This window comes from Sminthopsis crassicaudata, chromosome 3, assembly GCF_048593235.1.
Source record: "Sminthopsis crassicaudata isolate SCR6 chromosome 3, ASM4859323v1, whole genome shotgun sequence".
In the NCBI taxonomy this organism is placed as follows: domain Eukaryota; kingdom Metazoa; phylum Chordata; class Mammalia; order Dasyuromorphia; family Dasyuridae; genus Sminthopsis; species Sminthopsis crassicaudata.
Window position 1 is genome coordinate 386,755,637 of NC_133619.1, and position 24,127 is coordinate 386,779,763.

At 33.2% G+C, this 24,127-nt stretch overlaps 1 protein-coding gene across 18 annotated transcripts in view; it reads right to left on the reverse strand.

The window, feature by feature from the left end:
- The window catches only part of GTDC1 (glycosyltransferase like domain containing 1), a 564,348-nt gene that overhangs the window by 462,787 nt on the left and 77,434 nt on the right, over nt 1-24,127 (reverse strand). The window lies entirely within an intron of this gene.

The window sequence follows — 24,127 nt, forward strand, 5'->3', positions numbered from 1 at the left end:
AATCAATTAAGTGATTGCTTGCTTTATTGAATAATTACCACAAGAACAACAAAAGCAAGTAAGTGTTATTAGCAAGCTTGATCTTATTACCAAGAATAAAGCTGAGAGTCAAAAAAACAAGTGCTAAGAATAGTAACTTATTTGTAAAATTTTGTAAAGGAGAAATTTTGAAGATTATGATCAATATTATATCATAAAATAGCCAAAAGCAGGGGAGAGAAAATCGTCCTGAAAGAATTTAAGATAGAAAATGGATGGACAACAGAGATGATAATGGAAATGATCTCTAAAGAGTTTAATAACAAATTCTTCCATCAGTTACAGTGGAGCTAACACCAAAAAAAAAAAAAAAAAAAAAAAGGAGTGAATAAGAGAATAGCAACAGCTACAAACCAATGTGACTACTTCCCAAACCTAAACCTCCATCATGAGTTTCCTTGTTGAAAATATGAAGAAGGAATAAACAGACTTATACATTACAAATTACCACATCATGTAAGTGACTAAAAGGTTTTGGGAAAACAAAATCTCATTGTGCTTAGTAGCATCTGGCTACAAAGCAAAAGGATAGGTCCATTTGACTATGTGTTGCTATATTAGATTATGAGCTGCTTGAGAGTAAAGACCATTTCTTATATTGCTAAACATACTGCTTACTTACCGAAGTCTCTGGAACATAGTAAATGCTTAGTAAATACCAAGTGACTAATTAAATAGATCAAAACACTGCCATAAAAGCATCAACAAGGTATCTCCCATTCTTCAAAAATCACACAAGTTTCCTTAAAAAATGTACCAGAGATAATTGATGATAGAATCAAATAAAGCATAAAACAAGAAAATGTGTTTGTCAACATCATGGAGAATGCTCAACATAGAGTAAAAATGGAAGAGAAATTCTCGACACTTTACCTTAAAATACTCCAAATGCTCTTGTTCACAGATGACATAATGGCTAATTGCATAAAGAGCTAAACCTTGTAGGAATCCTAGATAAGATTTAGAATCACTCAAAAAAGTTTAACTTAATTACTTCCATGAAAAAAATAAATAAATAAAAGAATACTTGTGCACAAAGTTTTGCAAGGGTAAATGCTGAAAACTATCTTTGCATGTATTTTGAAAATAAAAATTTTATTATTAAATTATTATTTTAAAAAAGAGAAGTATTTGGAGCTAATAAAATAGGTTCCATTTAAACAAATTTTTAAAAAAGAAAAGAATATCCATAGTCCAAGCTATGCTATTTAGGTGTATGTACATGGATGTGTATCTGTGTCTATATATCTTAGAAGGGTACTGCATACAGACAATTAGCTGGACCAGAAGAAATAATCGGTTAGTTTACTTCTGAAGAACTGCAGAAACCCCAAGTTTCTCTCAGAAACACAGGCTCATATTTTAACAATGACATTCTTCTGGTGGTGCTGTATGTCTCTAAGTCAAGTATACTATTTGAAAAAATAAGCTTGAAAGTCAACCAAAGGACAATAGAAAGGTATACAATATGAATGAAATATATGTGTGTATGTGTATGTATATATATATATATATATATATATATATGTGTGTGTGTGTGTGTGTGTGTGTATACACATACATACATATATATATAGTAAAAAAAAAAAAAAAAAAAAAAAAAAAAGGAAGTGAGTCATGTAGTTTTAAAAATTTAAAAAGAAAGGATCATTAGTCCATTAGTAACCATGTAATGACAATAGACATAGAAAAAGATACCAGTACATAGGAAAGAGGGAAGGAAATAAGCCTTTATTAAGCATCTATTATGTGTCAAGCACTATATTAATTAATATCTTTTACAAATATTAACTCATTTATCATCACAATAACCTTACAAGGCTAGTCCTCCTATTAGTCCCATTTTACATTTGAGAAAACTGAGGCAATCAGAGCTAAAGTGACTTGTCTCAGGTCACAAGCTAATAAAAGATCTGAAGCCAGATATGAATTCAGATTTTTCTGACCTCAGACCCAGGACTCTCTCCATCGCAATGCATAGGACAAACCTTCCTATGGAAGATTTACAGGAAAGTATAGACAAACATAAAATGATATGAATTGTGGATGAGGTCTAAATATTTATTACTGAAGAACCCATATTATTGATATCATTGATTCATTTAACTATATATATATATATATATATATATATATATATATATATATATATATATATATATATATAGTATATGGTACATATTAGGTAATTATAAAGTAAATATGTGCTAATATGAAGGTTCAAAATTTGATTAGCATATATGAAAAATAGAATGATGTTTGATCTTACACTCTATACTTCATATTGCTCATTAAATTTATTTTATGATACAGATTTCTACTATATTGATAATGGTAGTATAATTTATAAGAATTAATTTTTTAAAAATAACGAATGAATGGACATATGGATACATTAATATGTGTATATGTACACACACAAATATCTAGATATATATATATATATATGTAAAATACATATAAGCTAGAATTTATCATTCTCTTTTTAGCCTGTGAACTGTAAGTGGTAAAATCTTCAAATATTATAACTTTGTAAACTGGCAATTTCTCCCAACATTGGAAAACTAGAAGTAGAAGTGTATGGACACAAGGGGATTGAATTATTCTTAACCAAATGGTGAGGCAAAAGAGAAATTAATACAGACCAATGATTTTAACATCACTCTAACCTAAATCACAAAAGATTATTCAAAAACCCAACCTTTATCCCATGTTTTAAGGCTCAAAAATACTTTGGTATATTTAAGAATATACTGAGAATTAGATGCTTGTACAAAAGGAGGAAAAGGGGGAGGAATTACAAATAGCCACTGAACCACATAATTCTTCAAGTTAGCAACATATACATGTGCTCCACTATAGGAAAAGAATCATAGCATCATAATTATAGAGCTGAAAGGGGCCTCAAATAATCTAATCTAAGGATTCTTAAAATTCTCTATGTCAAAGACTTTTTGGCATTATAGTGAAACGTATGGACTTCTCAAAAGTAATATTTTTAAACGCATAAAGTAAATATGTGGAACTCCAAAGGGAATTAATTGGGATATAATTATGGGAGAGAGAAGTTAATAAACCCCTTATTTAATAAATGAAGAAACTATGAGGTTATAGGATTTGTTCAAGATCTCAGGGAGTGTAAGTGATTAGACCTAGAACTGGAAATTAGATTCTCCCACTCTCTTTCCATTGTTTCACAACATTTCTAATTCTTAATGCAAAAACTTAAAAAAAAAAAAAAAATGAATGGCAAGAAGTCACAGAAACAAAAACAGGCAGTAATTTAAAATAGGCACAAAACTCCCTTACTACAAGATATTCCCATCACAGACACCAATCTAATTAGATTATCTTCATTAACACTTATAAACCTTAATATATCAATAGTTATCCCCAAACTGCCATAAACTACACTGCATTCTTCCCAGTCTCAATTCTCGAGTCATATCAAGCAGCATCAGTACACTTTAACTTTTCATAAAGCTTTTGCAAGAAATGACTTATTTTCATGAATTACTTTATGATGCCATTATTCATTGTCATCATTTTAAATTCTGCCATATTTTTAGCAAAATGAAACAAAGAGATGAGCCTGCCTGACAGGTACAGTTGGCTTTTCCCAGGCTCTCACAGCTCTACTTTTCATCTTCTAAGACACAATTCATGTGATGCTTTAACAACTATTTATTTCACACCAAACCAGATATCTCCCTAAAGCCTACCAATCTAGCCTCCAGGCACATTTCTTAAATAAAAGCAAAGGATCTTTGTATACCTAAAATTTGCATAGTAAAGGAACAAATCAACTATCACAGAGAATGGTAGTATATAGCAGTTGCTAACCTCTTAATAGAACTGAAAAATTCATTTGGGTTTCCTTTAAAAAAAAAAAAAAAAAAAAAAAACCAAGAATAACCAAGAGGATAAATTATATTAAATCTCTACATCTATAAAATGGTACATCTGGTCACCTAGTAAAATGAGAGTTGTTCAAATTCTTAAGGTAATCAAGGTAGATGAATTACAAAATTATTACTAAAAGTATCTTAAAAGTTTAATAGGACTCTGCAGGACAGAAAAGAATTAGTTGTCTGTTTTATATCAGAATTGTGTAATAGGCAATGATGACCTGGCTCATTTACATAAAAATCTACAATTTCTCTGCTGAAGGGTTAATGAAAATATGTGTCATTTTATTCTTATTGGATAAATGATTTCATATAACACTACAATACATACACACATATATATTTACCAAATTAAATCACATTACATCAGAAGAAATTGTCTGCTGATCACAATTCATTTACTACATTTTTACTATTATATTCTTGGCTGTAAAGCTATCATTGTCTCTTTTAACCAATAACCGAGCGTGCTAAAACAAATATTCAGGGTCTCCAATAGCAAGCAACTGTGAAAAGAATTAACTCATATTTAGCACTACATATATTGCTGAGGATTTAAACAATTATTTAGAGCCTCTCTTTTGCTTTATTTTTTAAGCTTTCAGCAAATATAAAATTACATTTTCAAATAGTTGACCCAGAGGAATAACAGCTTAAAATAAGTACTGCATGTTGATAATGGCAAAAGACACAGCATTCAAGAGTGAATTAGAAATGAAAGACATACAAACAGAAGCAAGGTGAAATCATTAAAAGGAATTATTTTAAAATACCGCATGGAGAAAAGCAGCATCAATGCTTGATTCTCCTAAAAGATTTATAAAAATATGTAAATCCATAAAAGTGAATTTCTTGCAGGCAAAATTTTTCAGTAGGCTCAAATATTTCTGAAAATTCATGGGTAACAAATATTATCTAATTAACAGTCAGCCCTTCACTATTATATGCAGCTTAAGACATGAGAAAACAGCAATAAAGGTAGAATAGTCAGAGGGGGGGTTAATGGTGATTCTTGTGAAAGAGAGCATAGTTTATCCTAAAAACTTATTTGATATGAAAATATTCTCCTGATGTTTGTCTTGACTGGATAGGTAAGAACAGTGTCTGATTTTCCAATTAATTAGATTTAATTAGATATTAAAACATGGTATTATATGTCAACATTGGGAATAATAATAGAGTATCTTTCATTAACTGGCCTTTTGTGTTCTACGTTTGAAGTTTTCATTTCTTTTATGGAATCATCAGAATACCATGTATTTATAAAGTGCTTTATATGCACCATCTTACTCTTAGTTGACATTACCATAATGCTGATAAACAGGAAATATAAATACTATTGCCCCCATTTTTCAGATGAAAAACAGGCTTAAAGTCCTTGTGATTTGTCCAAGGTCAAAGAATGAAGCCAAGCAACAAAATGAGAATCAGGTCCGGAAACTTCCAGTCCATTTCCCCTTTTACTACACTCACTCTGCCTTTCAAATAAGATTATCTGGCTGACAACCAATTCTATTCAAGTCATTAATGTCCATTAATAAGGAATATGATGTTTCAAAAGTTATACATCTTTCAATTCACCACAGGAAACTAAGCTGAGTAGACATATCCACTTACTGGTATCATTTGAAAAATAGTATTTAATTTAATTTTCAAATAATATGCTAATTTTTCTTTCCTGCTAATCATATTGGCTAATTTTGATCTTTTTATTTTTTATTTTTCCCCCCCTGAGGTTGGGATTAAGTGACTTGCCCATGGTGACACAGCTAGGAAGTGTTAAGTGTCTGAGACCAGATTTTGAACTCGAGTCCTCCTGAATTCAGGGCTGGTGCTCTATCCACTGCGCTATCTAGCTGCCCCCCTAGCTGCCCCCCTAATTTTGATCTTTTTAGCTAAATACTTCCTTGTTGAATAAAGAATAGAGACTAGAGGTGTGATTTAATTGATATAAGAAACTTTCAGGTATAAAACTCCCTCTACCAATTCGGCTTAGTCTACAACTTAGATTCTTAGAGAGTAGACTAGTGAGACTTTCCCAGGATCACACAATTTACATGTGGAACTTCAGCCTGAGTCTTAATCCCTTAAAGATTAGTTCTTTATCCATTATGGTAGGCTCCTTTGTTGAATAGACAACAATGCAACAGAACAAAAGAAATACTAAGTTGGTCTCAATAAACTATAAACAGGACACTCCTTGACTCATGCACCCAAATATGACTTATAAAAAACTTCCACGCAGCTTATAATCATAGACATAGCTTAAATTTTATTGGTTTCTTCAGCAGCAGCAGAAGCAGTAGTAATAGCATTCCACCAGTCTGACTATGAACACATACAATGCAGGAGGAGCTTCCTGATGACTATTTTATAGTACCTGTATTACCTTGAAGAAGCCATCATAATCTAGGTGCTTCAGTTTCCTCAACTACAAAATGAGGGAAAGACTTAGATCAGATCATTAATAAAGACTCACTATTATAAGATCCTCACTATGACTGCTAGTGTTGCTTTAAGAGAAAGAAAAGCCTATCCCTAAGACTTGCAAGATCAAGACCTGCAACCTTACATCCAATCCTTTAGAGGAGGGTTTCTTAATTTAGGCACATGAAATAAACAGATAGATATATAAATGATTAAATATACACATATATAGGATATATTGCATATGTACATGTAATACTTTATATATATAGTTATAGTCACATATAATTATCTATATTTATATAGTCAGTATAATTAGTTTGTAGGATTATCCTAGAAGAGGACCATAGGAGATGAGGTGAGATCTTTCAAGACAGTTGTGAAAATCGAGCAAGGCTTCATCTACTTTAGAGTTTGAGTAGGCCTGAAGGACTTTGAGGATTGAGTCAAGGGCATAATCGGGTCCCCTTCCTGCTACCTTCCCATGACATCATTTCTTCCCTATTTCAGTCAAATATGGGCAACTCTGTACTTATTGGCCAAGTTGAATTTCGTGGGCAGATCTCGTGTTTAGAATGTAAGACTCTCAGCCAATGAGGATGAGGGTCAGTGGTGGGAGGGGGTGTTTGCATTAGAGATTAAAGGTGCTGTCCTGCCCACAGGAGGCGCTTCCTCCTTCAGTTGTCTGCTGGAAGAGTGGGACGCCCGAGAATGTACAATAAACTTTGCTTTGCTCTAGAGATCTCTCCAGCTTTTTTAATTAAATGGTGACCCTTCACCATTTCTGTACCACATATCAATAATTTATCTACAAGGGACTTGTAACACAAGAAAAGATTAAGAATTGCTGATGAACTCTAAAGTCTTTCATTAGAAAGAAAATAATGTTCTATTTCTTTAATGCTAAATACTAGAAGAGGCCTTAAAACAAGGATCCTTAGCTGAGGATTTGGGAGAGGGAAGCCTGTGAATTTTTTAAATATTTTGATAACAGCATTTCAATATAATTTGTTTCCTCTATAATCCTATTTCTTTATTTTATGCACTTAAAAATATTATTCCAGGGGCAGCTAAGTGGCGCAGTAGATAGAGCACCAGCCCTGAAGTCAGGAAGACCTGAGTTCAAATTTACTTTCTGGCACTTAACCCGTCCTAGTTGTATGACCCTGGGCAAGTCACTTAACCCAATTGCCTCAGGAAAAAAAAAAAAAAGAATATATATATATATTCTTATCCCATATAGAACACATACAACTCACAATTAAAGTTAAGAATTCTAGTTAATAGAGTCAGGGTTCTCATCTACATAAACTCTCCCTTCCATACACCATTCCTTACCCTGGACCCAAAGGCTTGAAAAACATAAAGATGGAAGGAATTTGGGTAGAATGAGATCCCTAGGAAATCTTCCTCCAAAACAGTGGCACTCTGTTCCTGGTAACTGTCCTACCTACAGAAAGATGACAGAGAAGATACAGTTGCAGCCAAGCAGACCTTTACATGAAAGGTGACCATGTTTTGTAAAGGAGTAAAGGACTTTCCTAAGAGTGATACAAAAGGAGAGGAAGAGAATAAAGGAGAGTGGCTAATTTATGGGGAATAAGCTCTTCTATCCTAAAAAGTCAAGTTTAAAAATATCTTTTCTCTTACATCCAAGAGAAAAATCAGCCTCCTTAGATTACAAATGTGCAGGGAAAGTGAAGCTTACAAAAGACTAAGAATAGTGAGGTATTCAACTTTAGGTTAGCAGAGGAATTAATAAAGATTAATCCTTTAGGCAAGCACTAAGAAGACTTTGACAATGGAGATCATTTTAGTTCCCTGGTCCCACCCTTTAAAGGTAACCCAGTCAGAAATCCAAGTTATGTAAAGACCCTGAGGCTAGATTTTCCCATTAAATCAACTGATGGTCCATGGCTTTACTGCTACTCTCCTTTGGGTCAGTCAGCCATGATGCTCCACCTCATGTTGTCTTTCCCATTCTACTATCCCCATGCCAGGTGGTCTCTCTCCTAACTCCACTCGGCTTCCCAACCATATTTCTCCTCCTTCTAGCTAACTAACTTTCAGAGTGATGAATCCCTTTTCAGGATTTAGCCTGACAGATAAGAACTTGCCTCAACCTCATAGGGTGCTCTCTTTCTACTGGGTAATTGTTAGTTCTGCTAAGAAACTTTTCTTTCATATACTATCCCACTCTTTCATATTTACCATTTTAAATTTACCATTTAAATGTTTCATATTTACCATTCCCCAATGTCTATTGAATCACTTTATTTTGTCTGTAACCTATTCCCCTAAATAAATCTACTTTTTGCCAAAGAGAATGAATGGCCATTGTGAATTCTGCACATGACCGAACCCCAACTTTTGGTGCCTGCCATCATTTGGTGCTAAACCCCATATCATAAATAACATCAATAGTATAATAGGAAGAAGAAAAGTTATTTGGGTGACGTAGAAAGCAGGGAGAAGATTTCACCTGTTCTCAGTGATAAGACCTCTGTGAAAACTTTGGTAGAAAAGGAAAGTGAAGGTCTGTCTGAGAGCAAGGTGGAAAATGCTATGGAGCTGTAGGAAGAATGGCAAAGGAAGGAAGGGAAAGAAATGCCATCTGTTTTTATCATTGTCATGAGGCAGGTTGGGCATGAAAAAAAGGAAAAGTTAGTAAGACATTTCTTTTTTCAAAGGATATCTCCTTGGCATCCCCCCTTCACACATGCATGTATCTCTTAGATTTTGTTGGGGCTTGAGGGGAGGGGTTGTGATTTTTTTTTTTTTTTAATAATACTTAATCTGGACACAATGTTCTTGAGATAGAGGTAATAGGGAGATGCCATAGGCACAGATTAAAAAAAAAAATTAGAGTTGTAGCTAACAAGGGTTCTCTGTCTAACAAATGTGAACTAAAACTAGATTTGGACAGCTCTCAAAAGTTGCTAGGTTTGGGAAGTTCTTTTCATTTGAATGGATGGATTTTGTTTGCTTCTGCCTGTTGTTTTTGCATTACTGCTCAGTATTGCTAGAGTGTTTTACCAATACTTAAGTTTGATCCAAATACAGTAAAAGGTGGTAGAATGTGTGAAACCCAAAACATTGTCATTTGTTTGTTAGTGGCCAAGGCTCTCATCTAAAGCACAGAGGAAGCCGGCAGCTGGTACATATTCCATGAATCTGTATCAAATACATTTATTGAATTTTTAAAATTCTGTATGTAAAATCAGTATACTATGTTTCAATATATTCTTAGGTGTTTCAAATTTTGTAAAAAACACAAAACTTCCTCTCCCATATTTTCAATTTCAACTTCCATGTTTGTTTGGAATTCTAAACCTCTCTACTTTCTGTTTTTTTGTGTTTTTTTTTTTAAACTATAAATGGTTTACATTTTCATGCAGCAGGAGCTCAATTACTTTGTAGAAAAAAGTAAAACAATTCTTCCAAATAATTTCAGGGTTTTTATATGGTAAAAATGCTATCAATTCAAAGAGTAATGAATGGTAGGCATAAGCAGATTCTAGTATATTACTAAAAATTAGTACTAAAAAAAAGTCTAAGAAGTATAGTTTAGCATCCAAGAAAGGTATAGTAGGGAAAGGAGGTGAGACATGGAGAAAAAAAAAAAAAAGGGTATAAATAATGCATTAATTCCCACAAAAAGTTAAAAGTCCTAGAGGAAGGCATCTGATATACTAGGTAGAACATCAAAAGAGAGCCTTTGCACATAAAGGTACATAAAAAAAGTAAATGGACAAGAATCTGAGAGAATGAGAAGTCTCTCCATTCCTGGAATACAACAATCCACTTTGTCTTTGTCTATTAGAAGCCCTTATCTCTTTCAGAACAAGATTTCAATATTACCCTATATGAAGTCTTTCCTGACTGATACAACTACATCTGCCCTCAACTATTAGTGTATACTTCACTCAAACTGAATCTTGTTTGTATTATCTATGTGTTTTCTATTTATTTATTTATTTACACATATGTTGTCTCTCCTGACAGAATCTAAGCTTCTGGAGAACAGGAACTATTTTATTTTGCTTTTTTATTTCCAGGATTTTATCAAAGCACGTGACTCATTGTAAACAACTTTGTAAATGGTTAATGATCTGCACTACTGGAGAAAATATCTACATCAATAAGGTTACAATCCACTGACACAGGCAAATAATTGATGATTATTTTTCAGTGCAAGACTATTTTTTAATTATTATGCTCAAGATGCCAAGCTTGTTTTTAGAACCCACGTCCTTTGCCTCTAAATTCTTTATTCTTTCCACTTCACTACAATGCATCTATTTGAAAATGATAATTTAAAAAAATATTTATACTGAAAAATAATTCTTTATGACTATATTCCTACTCAAAAAGTTAATACTCACCTGTGATTCAAAATAGTAATTTAACCTCTCATTATTCCAAAACCATTCTCTAAAGTCTATTAGTTGAAGAACAGTTGCAGATTTGCATTAAAGGAGGGGAATTTCCTTACCAGGCAATTCCTTACACCAATAAAATCACAGACACAAATTTAAAAAAACAAAAACCACCACAGCATGGACAAATAAGTCCCAAACCTGTATTCATTATTTTCCTAATTCAAAAGATCCCCAATCTTTTTGAGGAGATATATTATTTTAAAAAGAATCTAAACTAATTGGTATTTTGAATTGTTTTAAAAGTAGCTACAATTGCATACATATGTCCTCAAACTGCATTCTCACTGAATGCAAAATTCTCACTTTTGCAAAATAATTATTTTTGCTTTTTTGTTCCTTTAAGTAACTGTTATGCAATGCTGGAGAAACTGAGGCAAGATAGAGATTAGAGAGTTATAATATTTTATTTGAAAGGGAGAGATTGTGCTGGGGGCACGATGTCCCCAGGGCTCATGGCCAAAGCATCCAGCAGCTAATGTGTGTTTCCCATGAAGTATATACACAAGTGGCTCCAAGCTACCAGGAGGTAGACAGAGGCAGGGGCGGAGTCAGAGCACTGAGAGAGAGAATGGTTCTGACAGGGTAGGGGAAGCATCAGACATTCTGATAAGTATGGAGGGTCTGGGGTCAAGATGTCTAAGATAGAAGATCTTTCTCCTTATCAAACATCCAGATGATTAAGAGGGAAGGGTGGTATTACAACCTGGGGATTGGGGCAGAATAACTGAGATAGGACAATTCAAGGAGACTGTGGCATAACAGTTAAGTGGTATTTTTTTGTCTTAACGCCAAAGTATTTTTCATTAACTACATTTCTGAAACCTAGTATTAGTCTGCAGGAATATTTTTATTTTGCATGCAACTGTGCAAACAATTATTCAATCTACATGAACTAAATTTCTACAATGTGCTAGGCACTGAGGAGACAAAAACAAAAGTGAGATAAGATAGTCTTTGCCCTCAAAGAGTTAATATTCTACTGAAGAAGAACATATGATATAATAGAACAAGCATAGTGCCAGAAGTAAAAAGAACTAAGGTTCTAATATGAGTTCCATATACTATTACTCAGTTAATGTCTCCTAGTCTGTTTCCTCATCTCTAAATAGGGATATTATCTATCCTGTCCACCTGACAAAACTTTTAAAAAGAATCAAATGCAATAACATATACCAGAGCCATTTTAAAATAATATAGTATCATATAAAGGTAGAATGTTATATTAGTAATTAAATAATTTTTCAGGTCGTTTCCATCTGATATGTTATTTTAAAATATAAAGTGCTTTGCAAATCTTAAAACACCATATAAATGTCTATTGTTGTTCTTGTTGTTCAGTAGTTTCAACCATGTCTGAATCTTCATGACCTCTATTTTGGGGGTTTTCTTGACAAAGACACTGAAGGTTTGCCATTTCTTTTGACAGACAAGGAAATGAGGTAAACAGGGTTAATACTTGCCCAGGGTGACAAAGCTGGAAAGTGCCTAAGGCCAGATTTGAACTCAAAAAGAAGAGCCTTCCTGACTTTAGGCTTGGCACTCCAACCACCAAGCCAGCTAGCTGCCCCATTAATCACTTTACTATTTATGTACTGTTTTACCTTTACTAGTCATACACATACATACACACATATACAAATACTCAAATATATTCCCAGGTAAATCATGAGCTCCATGAGGAGAAGGGTTTTTATGTCTGTAACACCCTCTTGTCTTTTCACCAACAAACCAACCACTAAACACGTTGAGTAGATGACAGATGATCAATAAAAGCTTCTTGGTTTTTATATAGCTTGGTATTTAGATGAAACAAAACAAAATATATTTTCATTGTTTTCTTGTGAATGTCAATACTGTGTTGAAGGAAAGTAAGCTTTTAGATTATGGAGGTAGGAGACATTTGGATCAAGTGACCAGTGAGATGGGCAGTATAAACAATTTTCTCTACTCTCCACTAACTTTCAAAACACCCTTTTAAAAGATGAATTATGTACTAAAGGTAGAACAATTACAGTTAAATCCACAAGACAAGAAATCAAGAAGCAAGCAAGATAATTTTAACCATCAACACTGGAGAACCTTAAGTTTTACAATGCTCACACAGCAATGCCCCCCACTCCTTCCACATTTCAGCAGACAGCACAAACCGGCCCATAGGCTTATTTGGGGAACTAAAAAGGAGTCATTTATACCTACTCTCTCCTTTCCACAATGTAACAAGCTCTGACCAGCATGTGGAAGAATACTATGAAGGGAAATTAGGAGGGTAGGAAAAGAAATCACTCTTCCTTTTGCTTGGAGTAGAAACTAGGTTAGAGATAAGGGGATGAGTATGTGACTACTCTGGAAAAGAAATTGAAATTCAGCTGGAGTTATCTTGTTCCCAAAAGTTATTCAGAACAGATCTAGGCGAGTGAAAAGTAAATTCCTTACTGTGGGAAAGGGTTGAGGCACCTGTGCATTCTAGCTCCCAAAGTATATTCCCCAACAAACATGAGAATTTATCAGACGATGAAGGACAGGGGATGATGTGCATATATACAAACACAGACATATAAATATAAATACAGCTATATGAAATGTGTGTATATGTGTGATATATATAAAATACTTACATATATATCTATATACTTATACATTACTTGTGTGTGTGTATGTACATACACACACACGTAATCTCAAGTTAATAATTTTAAGCTTTTTTTCCACTGAAGTGTTAAACTTCACTGACTTTTGGAGTAGCATATACCTGAAATACTAAAACTACCAAAGGTAGTAAGATAAAGAAAATTCAATTAAAAACCTAGAACACAAGCAGATAAATCAACAGAAATGATCATTGAGATGAGTACTAAAACACGACACATAGACATACACATATCCCTCCCTTACACATTTCTCTGAATACTTCAAAATAGAGTAAATGAAATCTAAGCTTGATAAAACACAGAATGCTGGGGAATCCCAAATTAGAAAAGAATAAATATAAGAACTTGTTATTTGAACAGTAGAAATAATTAGGAAAACAGAAAGAAATTAATCCTTAACAGCTCATCTATCCAAAAAAGCTAAGGACAGAACAGATGTGAGATACAAATACAGGGTATAATCTTCTCCTCCAATCCCCTTCCTTATTTTATTAATAAGGAAACTGAAGGCTAGAGTTTTGATTAGCCAAAAATTACACAAGTACTTTTGCTTTCCTGGAACAAATGGGAATCAGAATTCAGATTCCCATCTCTTTCCATCACAGCATGTTGTGTCTTCCCTTTAGGTCAAAAAGCATGTACCCTTGGTTAACTTAATCCAGGAAGGAAAAGTAAGAATGGACTAAAAAACTTGGGTGAGAATAAGTAAAAATTTTAATAATAAAAATTTAAAAACATGACCCACCACCCTAATATGGTTCTTCAGGCCATCAATGTTCCTATCACTCTATTTTATTTTATTTTATTTTATTTTTTTTACAAAAAACAAACTCCCTTCTCACTGCATGCAACATTACCATGATATCATTATATATGGAACTTGATGGCCAGTATAGACAGATCCATTCTCAGGAATGACTTTTGTGAAGCTGTTGAAAGTTAATGAAGTATAAGCTAATAAAAAAAATCCCCCATATTACAGTACTTCAGCTGTACCAGCATCACATAATCATCAGCCTGTTCTAAGTAATTCCTCCTTTTTTAAATGTAACATCCACATTTCCTTCTGTGTTGGAGTTTAGATATGGCTAAAGACTCCAATGAAGTATAAAATCTAGATGTAATCTTGTAAGCTTAGTAACATCACATCATTCATTCCATTGTTCACTGAAGAAATAATAAATAATTATACTTAAAACTCAAATGAAAGACACTGCCTACATATTAGATGAATCAGAAAAAACTGAGGCATGCTGGTTAACTCTTTTAATTAGCATCTACACATTCTGACTCAGTCAGCAATGGCCCAACTAGAGTAACACATCTTCAGTTCTACTACAATCTGACACTCCCTTCAGTGATGGATAGATTACCTCGGAGAAATACTTTATGAAATATCTATACCAATCATGACATACTTGGATGATTAAGATATTACATATGTTCTTCTTAGAGGAAATGTATATTTAACCTGTTCATTTTCTTGGAATATTAAGTTATTATAAACAGAATTACAAAAATGGCATTGTTTCTTACATGAGATTATCAATATCTTCTTTAAATGCTCTAGAATCTGATATGCTATTCTCAGGGATTCCTACCATATATTATGTTACAAATAAAACATTATAAAAATAAAATCCTTTTTGGCATTTTGAATAATGAGTTCTGTTGGAATGAATTCCAAGGAAGATCTACCTTAAGCTGAATTCCATATTTAACTATGTTTTATCTTATTAAGGTGTAATGATCTATCACCTCATTTTGAATATGCTAATAATTCCAACATATCAAATATAAAATCATCTTGTAAATATTCAGTACAGAAATTTCAACTATCTATGCGAAATAAGGTATCTATATTATTTGCTTAGATAGCCTGAGGTCATACATGTTTTAAGTACCAAAGTAGTCTACCATAACTAAAGAATCTTGAAAATTCTTTAAGTCTTACATTAATATTTTCCACTAACATTGGCCTAAAAGTTAATACTCAAAGTATTCAATAGGTTCATGTTTATCTCTATATTTAAGTTGTCAGAGGTTTGATCAAGCATGCAAATCTCACTGGGCTTAGTGACCCTATCAAAACATCTTATGGGTACATTAAAAATTGAATGGGCATAAACAACTCCAACTGTGTGGGGCTCAAGACAGCATTACAGTGATCTTTGTGTTTCATATAACTCAACAATTGGGACAGTTTGCCAGGGAATAAGAGCAACTAATTATTGTCTTTTGCTGGAGGGCACGTATGCTGATCTCTACAGGTATCTCTACTGCTGCTTTTTGCCTAATGTATTGCCTCTTGAAGAAATTCACTATAAGGACTTACAAAGCATTTGATAGAACATGAAACTGCTTGGTATTCAGGAAGAAATGCACTCTAACTTCTTAAAGATGATGCTAAAAAAGAAATAGCAGTTGGGGTGGCAGTAAATGGTTTGAGAAGGAATGTATGATATCACATCTAACAGATATGCATTAAATTATAATGTTAATACTTTTTCTAATCAGTCCTTATATATATTTTAAAATCTTATGCTTGTTTGTTTTTAAGACTTCGCATAAAACAAAAATTTCTACCTAGAAGTACATTATAAAATTCTACAGTGTCACAAAGATAAAAAAAAAAAAAATTCTACCACTTAATGTCTGAGAAATAGCAGCAATGATAAGAAGGGCAGTTCAATCTCAGAATATTAACTATAAGATTATGTATGAGAGGAAGACTTGAGTTTGGATCCCACCTCTGACACTTACTATCTATAAGTGCATGGACAAGTCTTTTAAATCCTTTGGAATTGCGCCTCCCTAAGAGTTATTGTGGGGTTTGAAATAATAATATATATGTAAAATGCTTTACAAACTTTAAAGTATTATATAAATGACAGCTACTAGGATGAATAAACAAAATGAAATATATGAGTTATTATTATGTTATATAAAACATTGGAAAATTAAATGGTAAATCAATGAATATATAGGATAAGGTCATGAACAGCTGGTTGCTGTTGGTTCAGCAGATACCCATATCCTAAAGCTCATTTAGTTTCTGGGTTCAGTGGACCTTAGCAGTGACCTGGAGGATCATGTACAGAGAATGAAGATCAGTCTGACAGATGCTGTGGTTATTATATTTTAAACCAAAGAATGGAGGTTGAGAGTGACTATATACACCAGGTAATTGGGTAAGCTCTTAACCCTGAAAATTGGGCAGAAAAACCAAAATATCTAAACAGAGGACAGGTGGCCAGGGCAGAGATAGTAAGAAAGAAGAGGAGTTCTTTTCCTTATCAAAAGAGCAATCATGTGAGAAAAGGGCAGAAACCAGGGTTGGACAGAATGTAGCCAATACATTGTCAAAAGAATTTTTTTAACCTGGGGTCTATATTACATCTATATAATATAATATATAATATAATAATATTTTAACAATATCTCAATGTAATTGGTTTTCTTTGCAATCCTATATGTTTTATATACTTAAAAACTTTATTCTGAGGAGGTCAATAGGCTTCTTCAAACAGCCAAACCAGCACACAAAACAAACAAAAAAAAAAAAAAGGCTAAGGACCTTAAAGGTTAATAAGACAGAGTATACTAAAGCTGAAAGGAAAGTAAGGATTTCTCCCAGGAATCAGGAGGATTCTGTACAGTCCATTTTAAATAAAGAAGGAAAGACATCAGTCAGACTTTAAAGGTCTCAGAACTGTGAGAATTTGAAGGAGCTGTCTATCTCTACTGTTGTTGTTTGTCCTTCTCAAAAAGGAACAGTGGCATAGGAAAAGTGATTTCTTGGCTTGTAGGTGAACTGGATTTAAGTGAGGCAAAGCTGTGCAAAATCATCAGCCCATTCTTTCCTTCAGAGTCTGGCCTTTTTAAGTTAAGGTCTTTCCCAGATCTCAAGTTATCTAAGGTAACACGTAATTCAGAGATTTAAGGTAAGAAATGAGGCAAAAGATGGCCTAGTTTGTCTCCTAAAAAAAAAAAAAAAAAAAATCAATCTGGGAATGGAAGACTCTCAGGATTTCTGGCCAGAAAAGAACAACTGTTATTTAGGCTCACTCTAAGTCATCAAAACCCAAACAATGACTTCAACTAGGGCCTATCAGTAAGAACCAGAGGGATTTGTGTTTAAAGGCATAGTAGTCAAGTAAATTCTAATGAGCTTTATCAAAACCTGATTTTCCAGAACTATATTTCAAAAAATCATAAATGAAAACTACATGAGACAAAAGAGTTAACTGTCCTAGTTTAAAAAACAGAAAGCACTGACATAATAAATAGATAGGGAAGAATAAAATATAGCTCCCAAATCCTAAGAAATGAGGAGGAGAAGGAGAAAGGGGAGGAAGAGGAAGGGGAGAGGAGAAAGAAGAGGAAAAGGGGAAGAAGAGAAAAAGGTAGAGGAGGGGGAGGAGCTCTCTATTCTGGTATTAGCTAAGTCTTTCTTAGTCCAAGAATTTTGCCATGAGAAGGCAAGCTGTTTTCAAGGGATTTAGAAGATTCTACTAGTGGTTACAAAGTAGAACATGTCCCAACTGTATCCTAGTGTTATTTATTGTCATCTTTCCTCTCTATTCTACTCCCACCCCTGAAGATTAGAATTAAAGGCATAATCATCAAGTAGCCTACTGAACAAAACTAATCAATCCATCAATAACTTGTTAGTAAAGACATAATAAGATATCATTATTCTAGGCACAGGGAATAGGCTAAAACCTGTACATAAATACATACATATGTATGTGTGTGTATATATATGAATAATTATGTTCAGAATAAATAAATAAGAAAAAGATCTTCTAGAAAGAGTGACCAATAAAGACTTTATGTAGAAGGTGCATGAGTGGAATCTACTTTGACTTCACATGTATCAAGTGGAAGTGTTCATGAATGTGAGTATAGAAGGTACATTTGTGAAAAGAATATTAGGTTTAAGTCTGATTAACTGGATTGACATTTTGATTCTGACACTAACTTTATGACTCTGGTCATGTCATTCAACCTCTGTGAGTTTCAATGATCAAAGAGATCTTAAAGAAGGGAAAGGGACCTGTATGTGCAAGAATGTTTGTGGCAGCCCTCTTTGTAGTGGCCAGAAACTGGAAAATGAGTGGATGCTCATCAGTTGGAGAATGGCTGAAAAACTTATGGTATATGAATGTTATGGAATATTATTGTTCTGTAAGAAATGACCAACTGGAGGAATACAGAGAAGCTTGGAAAGACTTACATGAACTGATGCTGAGTGAAATGAGCAGAACCAGGAGATCAATATATACTTCAACAACAATAATATATGATGATCAATTCTGATGGATGTGGCCCTCTTCAACAATGAGATGAACCATATCAATTCCAAGAGAGCAGTAATGAACTGAACCAGCTACACCCAGTGAAAGAACTCTGGGAGATGGCTATGAACCACTACATAGAATTCCCATTTTTGTCTGCCTACATTTTTGACTTCCTTCACAGGCTAATTGTACACTGTTTCAAAGTTCGATTCTTTTTGTACAGCAAAATAACTATTTGGACATGTATACATATATTGTATTTAACTTATACTTTAACATATTTAACATGTATTGGTCAACCTGCCATCTGGGGAAGGGGTGGGGGGAAGGAGGGGAAAAATTAAAACAAAGAGTTTGCAATTGTCAATGCTGGAAATTACCTATGCATAAAATTTTTGTAAAAATTAATTTAATCAATTAATTAATTAATTAATAAAAAAGAAACACCTGAGAAGCATTTTAATAAGTTATTTGGGAAGACATACATATGTATATACATTTATACATACATACACATATATATGGATTTTAAAAAATGTCTTCCACCAATCTCTAATTTGACAAGGAAAGTAACTTCATATTTCCCTATAAAACCGATCTTTCTATCTCCCTCCAAACCTATTCTTAAAAGAATTTCACTATTTCTGTCAAGGGCAATTGTCTAGTCTCACAGGTTTGTAAACTTTATTTCCCTATGTGTATACATATTCAATCTGTTGCTTAATCTTGCCCTGTTTACCTTCCTAACATCTCACATCTATCCTCTTTTCAACTGGCATAAATACCAAATTACTCTAGAACCTTACTGTTACCTACGCATTACAAATGCCTCCTAATTGGTCTCTTTGATTCAAGTCTCTTCCACAACAGTCCAGTCTTGCTAGTGTTGAAAAAGTGATTTTTCTTAAGGGCAAATCTGGCCATGTCAATAAATTTCAGTAGTACTCTAAAGTCTTTAGAATAAAATTGCAATTTCTCTGTTATTTAAAATCCTTCACAAACAGGGCTAAACACATCCTTTTAGATTCATTATTGCCCTCCATGCCCAACCCCAGGCTTCTAATGCTCTATAATACAGCTGATCAGACCTTATCTCAGTTCTTCATCCAAGTCACTCTATTTCTCAATTCTATGCAATGATACAGCTTACAGTCCTTCCAGTCCTGAATATTCTCCTTCCTCATTTATACCTCATAGAGGTATTCTCTTCATTCAAGTACTAATTTTCCTTCTCTCCCTAATTGTCAATTGCTTTTTTTCCGCTACTTTGTATTTAATGAGCTTGTATTTTTTGTGGAATTTATTCTGTATTATATACACATATACCTATATAGCAGTTTCCCAAACAGAAAGTAAATACTCTGAAAGTCTCTATTGCTTTACCTATGATTCTCCTATACCTATTCCAATGAAAAACAAAAAGTTGGCCAATCTCAATACAAATTATGAACTTTAGCAGATATTAAGTAGGATTAATACAAAGCAATGTAAACAAAGCAATTGGATTTTCTTCTAAAGAAACATTAAAGTTTTCTGTCTTTTTTCTATAAATTAAAAAAAAAAAAAAAAAGTATTTCCAAAAAATTTTACACTGGTTAAAAGAGGAAAGCTTTAGGAATTAATCAGAATTCATAAGCACTTCTTTTAAAAGTTCTATTGAATATGTAAGAAAAAACCTAAAACAAATAGAAAGTAATTATTAAATCAAACAGAACATGAAATTAAAATGTTATTCTAAAATTATTTCTGACCTGAAATTCCTAATCAGAAGAAATCTCAGTTGGAGAAGGTTAAATTTTTGTTTGTTTTTCTCTTCAATCAAAACTACAATTTCTCTTGATTTAAAGTATATAAATGAAATTATAACACCTTAGAATTTTTTAAAAAAACATTTACCTCTACATATGGATAGAATTATACCTCACTTCTTTTCCACATCTTCCCATTAATCAACAAATAATCAACATTTATTAACTCAGCTTAGCTCCTTAGCTCTTTTTTCTCAAATAATTTTTAAAAAGAAAGAAACTCCAGGTTTTCATATCTAGTCAGAGTCAATAAACATTTAATGTAACAATAAACACATACCTCTCCAAATTTGGTGTCATGGCATTTCATTGTTAAGTCTAACTCTTATTTAAATTATATACTCCCAGAGGATAACAAAAATTTCACTGCCCTAAGGCTGCGATTTGGTTCCCATTGCCAATTCATGGTTATATTTAACTGACCTAGTGTGATTATCAAGAAATGAGATTTTTTTTTTTTTGGAATGTGTTTTAAACAAACATGTCAAAAGTATTCATAAAGTAACTCAGGTGGGTCCAAAATACATTCCAAGTGTTTTTTCTTCAAATTCATCTTGGGAAGTTAGATGTTGCCTTGCTCAAAATATTTTTTGGAATAGTTCTCTGGGAACTGACTTCCAAAATCAGTCATTCTCTCTCTCACACCTCCCCAGTTCTGCCCATTTTTTAAGGCTTAAGATCAATAGAGTAAATGAATGAAAGTTCTCTACTTAAGTTTGTCATGAAAAAGCCTAGATGTCTTTGAGTCAGTGTAGATTTTTCACCTCAAAAACATTTACACTTGTTAGGTGAAGTAAACAGTACTTTCACAATTGTTGGCTTTTTTGCTAGAACTGGTTTCAAAATGACTAATAATGAAGCAGCACAAATTCTAGAAATATAACTCTCTGGGTAAAACCAAGAAACCCCTCTCAACCTAGTTTGCAAAGCATACTGGTAATTAACTATTTCTTAGATAAATGACTAATTTTTCTGTACATTAGATTTAAAAACTACCAAAGATTAGAATAAAATATAATTTATGACAGGACTATTTTTTTCCATGAGATTAACTACTACTTCTTTTCAATGACTTGACTTATTTTTTGTCTTCTAGAAGCTACTATGGATAAGTGATATAACAGAAAATAAAATAACATGAACCAAGTAATTATTGTTAGGAAAAACTTCAACAAGGCCCAATTTCTGATTTTTAGAAGTAGATTTGGGGTAAAATCATTATTTGGCTTCACCCAGGCTTCTTAGTATGATCATGGTAAATCCCATAAATTGGATAGACATCTACTCTTAAAATAGCATGTTTTCTTTTTTTTCTTTTTTTGGATATCTTCAAAGACCTTCAGCTATAGAAAGTAAGATTAAAAGTTCTACTCCTGTTGTCCGGATGTTAACCCCTAGAAGACTGACATATCCATAAAGGAGCAAAGTGATGAGGTCCTGAGTAATTAGATGGGATTGGCTGAGTAAAGACTGAAGTAATGATAAGATTACTCCTGAGGCAAGCAGGGAAGGACACTGATGAGGATCAGTTAATTCTTATAGTCTCACCATCTGTGGAGATCGTGGGTAGCCCCACTTTGCTGTATCCATTCAGTAATCCAAGTTATATCAAACCTTGAGTTAAATTTCCCCTACAAATCTGCCCATGGCTCACACCATCTTTGCTCAACCCCTTTTGGGTGAAGCCTACCATGGCTTCTCCCTCATGGTGTCTTTCCTCTCAGCTCCCCACCATGCCTCATGATGTCCTCCTTCTTATAGCTAACTATCTTTTAGGGTGCTAAGCATGTCAGTCAACAGTATACACCCACTTCATGAAGTGTTCCCTTTCTCTTGGTTAATTATGGGTTCCACTTGGGAACTTGTCTTTTCCATGATTAACTGTTAAAATCTCTTTCCTTGTTAACTATATGCTCTCCAAAATCTATTTCATTTTTACCATTCCTGATGTCATTTTGTCTGTAACCTCTTCTTCTGAATAAACTTACCTTTTGCCAAAGAGAATGGCCATTGTAAATTCTTCACATGACCAAACCCCAACATTTGGTGCCAATTGCTCTCATCATCTCAACATTTAGTACCTGAATCTCAAAATCTCATCATTTGGTGAACCCCAAACATCAAAAGTATTAAAGTTAGAAGAGCCCTCCAAAATAATTTAGTTCCAAGACCTTTATTACAAATGAGGAAAATGAAATCCAAATAAGTAAGGTAGGAAATGGTAGAACCAGTTCCTTCTAAAGGACTAGAGAGAAAGCACCACAGAAAGTATATATGTGTTATGTAGGTATAGAATAAGGTAAAATGGAGACACTGCCATGTTGCCCAATCTCTGCATTACAAGAGCATCCTCTACCTTGATAGTCTCATATTTAAAGACTAGGGATCCTTAAAAAAAAAAAAAAAAAAAAAAAAAAAAAAGTTTTTCTTTAAAATAGCATCATCTATAGCCCCTTCACCCTCACCCTTTTTTTAAAACTAGTTCCTCTGAACTTAGAAATATGATTAATAAAAGCTATTTTTCCCATTATTCTAGTTCCTCGTTCCCAATAAAATTTATCTAATTTCACTGGACCTCTAAGGGGATGAGGACAAAACAAATGTCTCTTTATTATGTTTCATTATGTTTGATAGTAATTTTTGGTTTGTTTGCGTTTTTATAAGAATCAAATTCTAAGTAATCTTAGAAAGCTATTTGATAAAGTCATAACCATATTTCAACCTTATGGTTCAGCCCCATTTTAATAAAACTTAATGAAGGAGAGGGGAGAATATTTAGGAGGAGAGAGGAAGGGAAGATTATTAAAAAGTTAAAAGTGGTTATATTTTATATTACAAAAGTATTATTTGCTTTGCAAAAGGATTTGCTATAGGTTTCCTTTAAGTATTAGGTTCCTGGAGTGCACTGCATATTTGTTTAAAGATAATTTAACAGATGACAGAGTGGCTTTGGGGCAAAAACACACAAGTCTTACTGCTACAAATTGCAGACTGAATATCACTTGAAGATAAAGTATCTCAGAAAGAAATATGGAAAACATGGTTCAATTTACAACAATCATTTACATCCATCTTTTCAGGAGCACAGTATATGAAGCAAAATACACCTGCAAGATGGCTTTGTATAGCAAAGTTTTTGAAAGGTTTTTCTTCAGAGTTTTACTGTATCTCTTATTAAGAGAAAGACTAGATGGAAAACTTCATGTCTGATATCACTCGTTTACTAGTTATCTTAGTCTAGCCAGGAAGATAATTAAGAGATTCGTACTCATAGTATGTACCACTATTTCTAACACTCAGCACAGACTCTGTACTGCCTTATATCATTCATTAACTTCTGTGGACATGTCTAACTTCTCAAACTACATTGTTTAGAAAAAATCAAGTAAGAAAGTTCTAAGTACTCACTATAACTATTAGTACAGTTTCTTGAAACATTGAATGAACACTTGCAGAATGGATAACACTGGTCTTAGAATCTGAAGGATTGGTTAGAATTCCAATTCTGACATCTAATAGCTGAGTGAACACTACCAATCCAATTCAATTCAC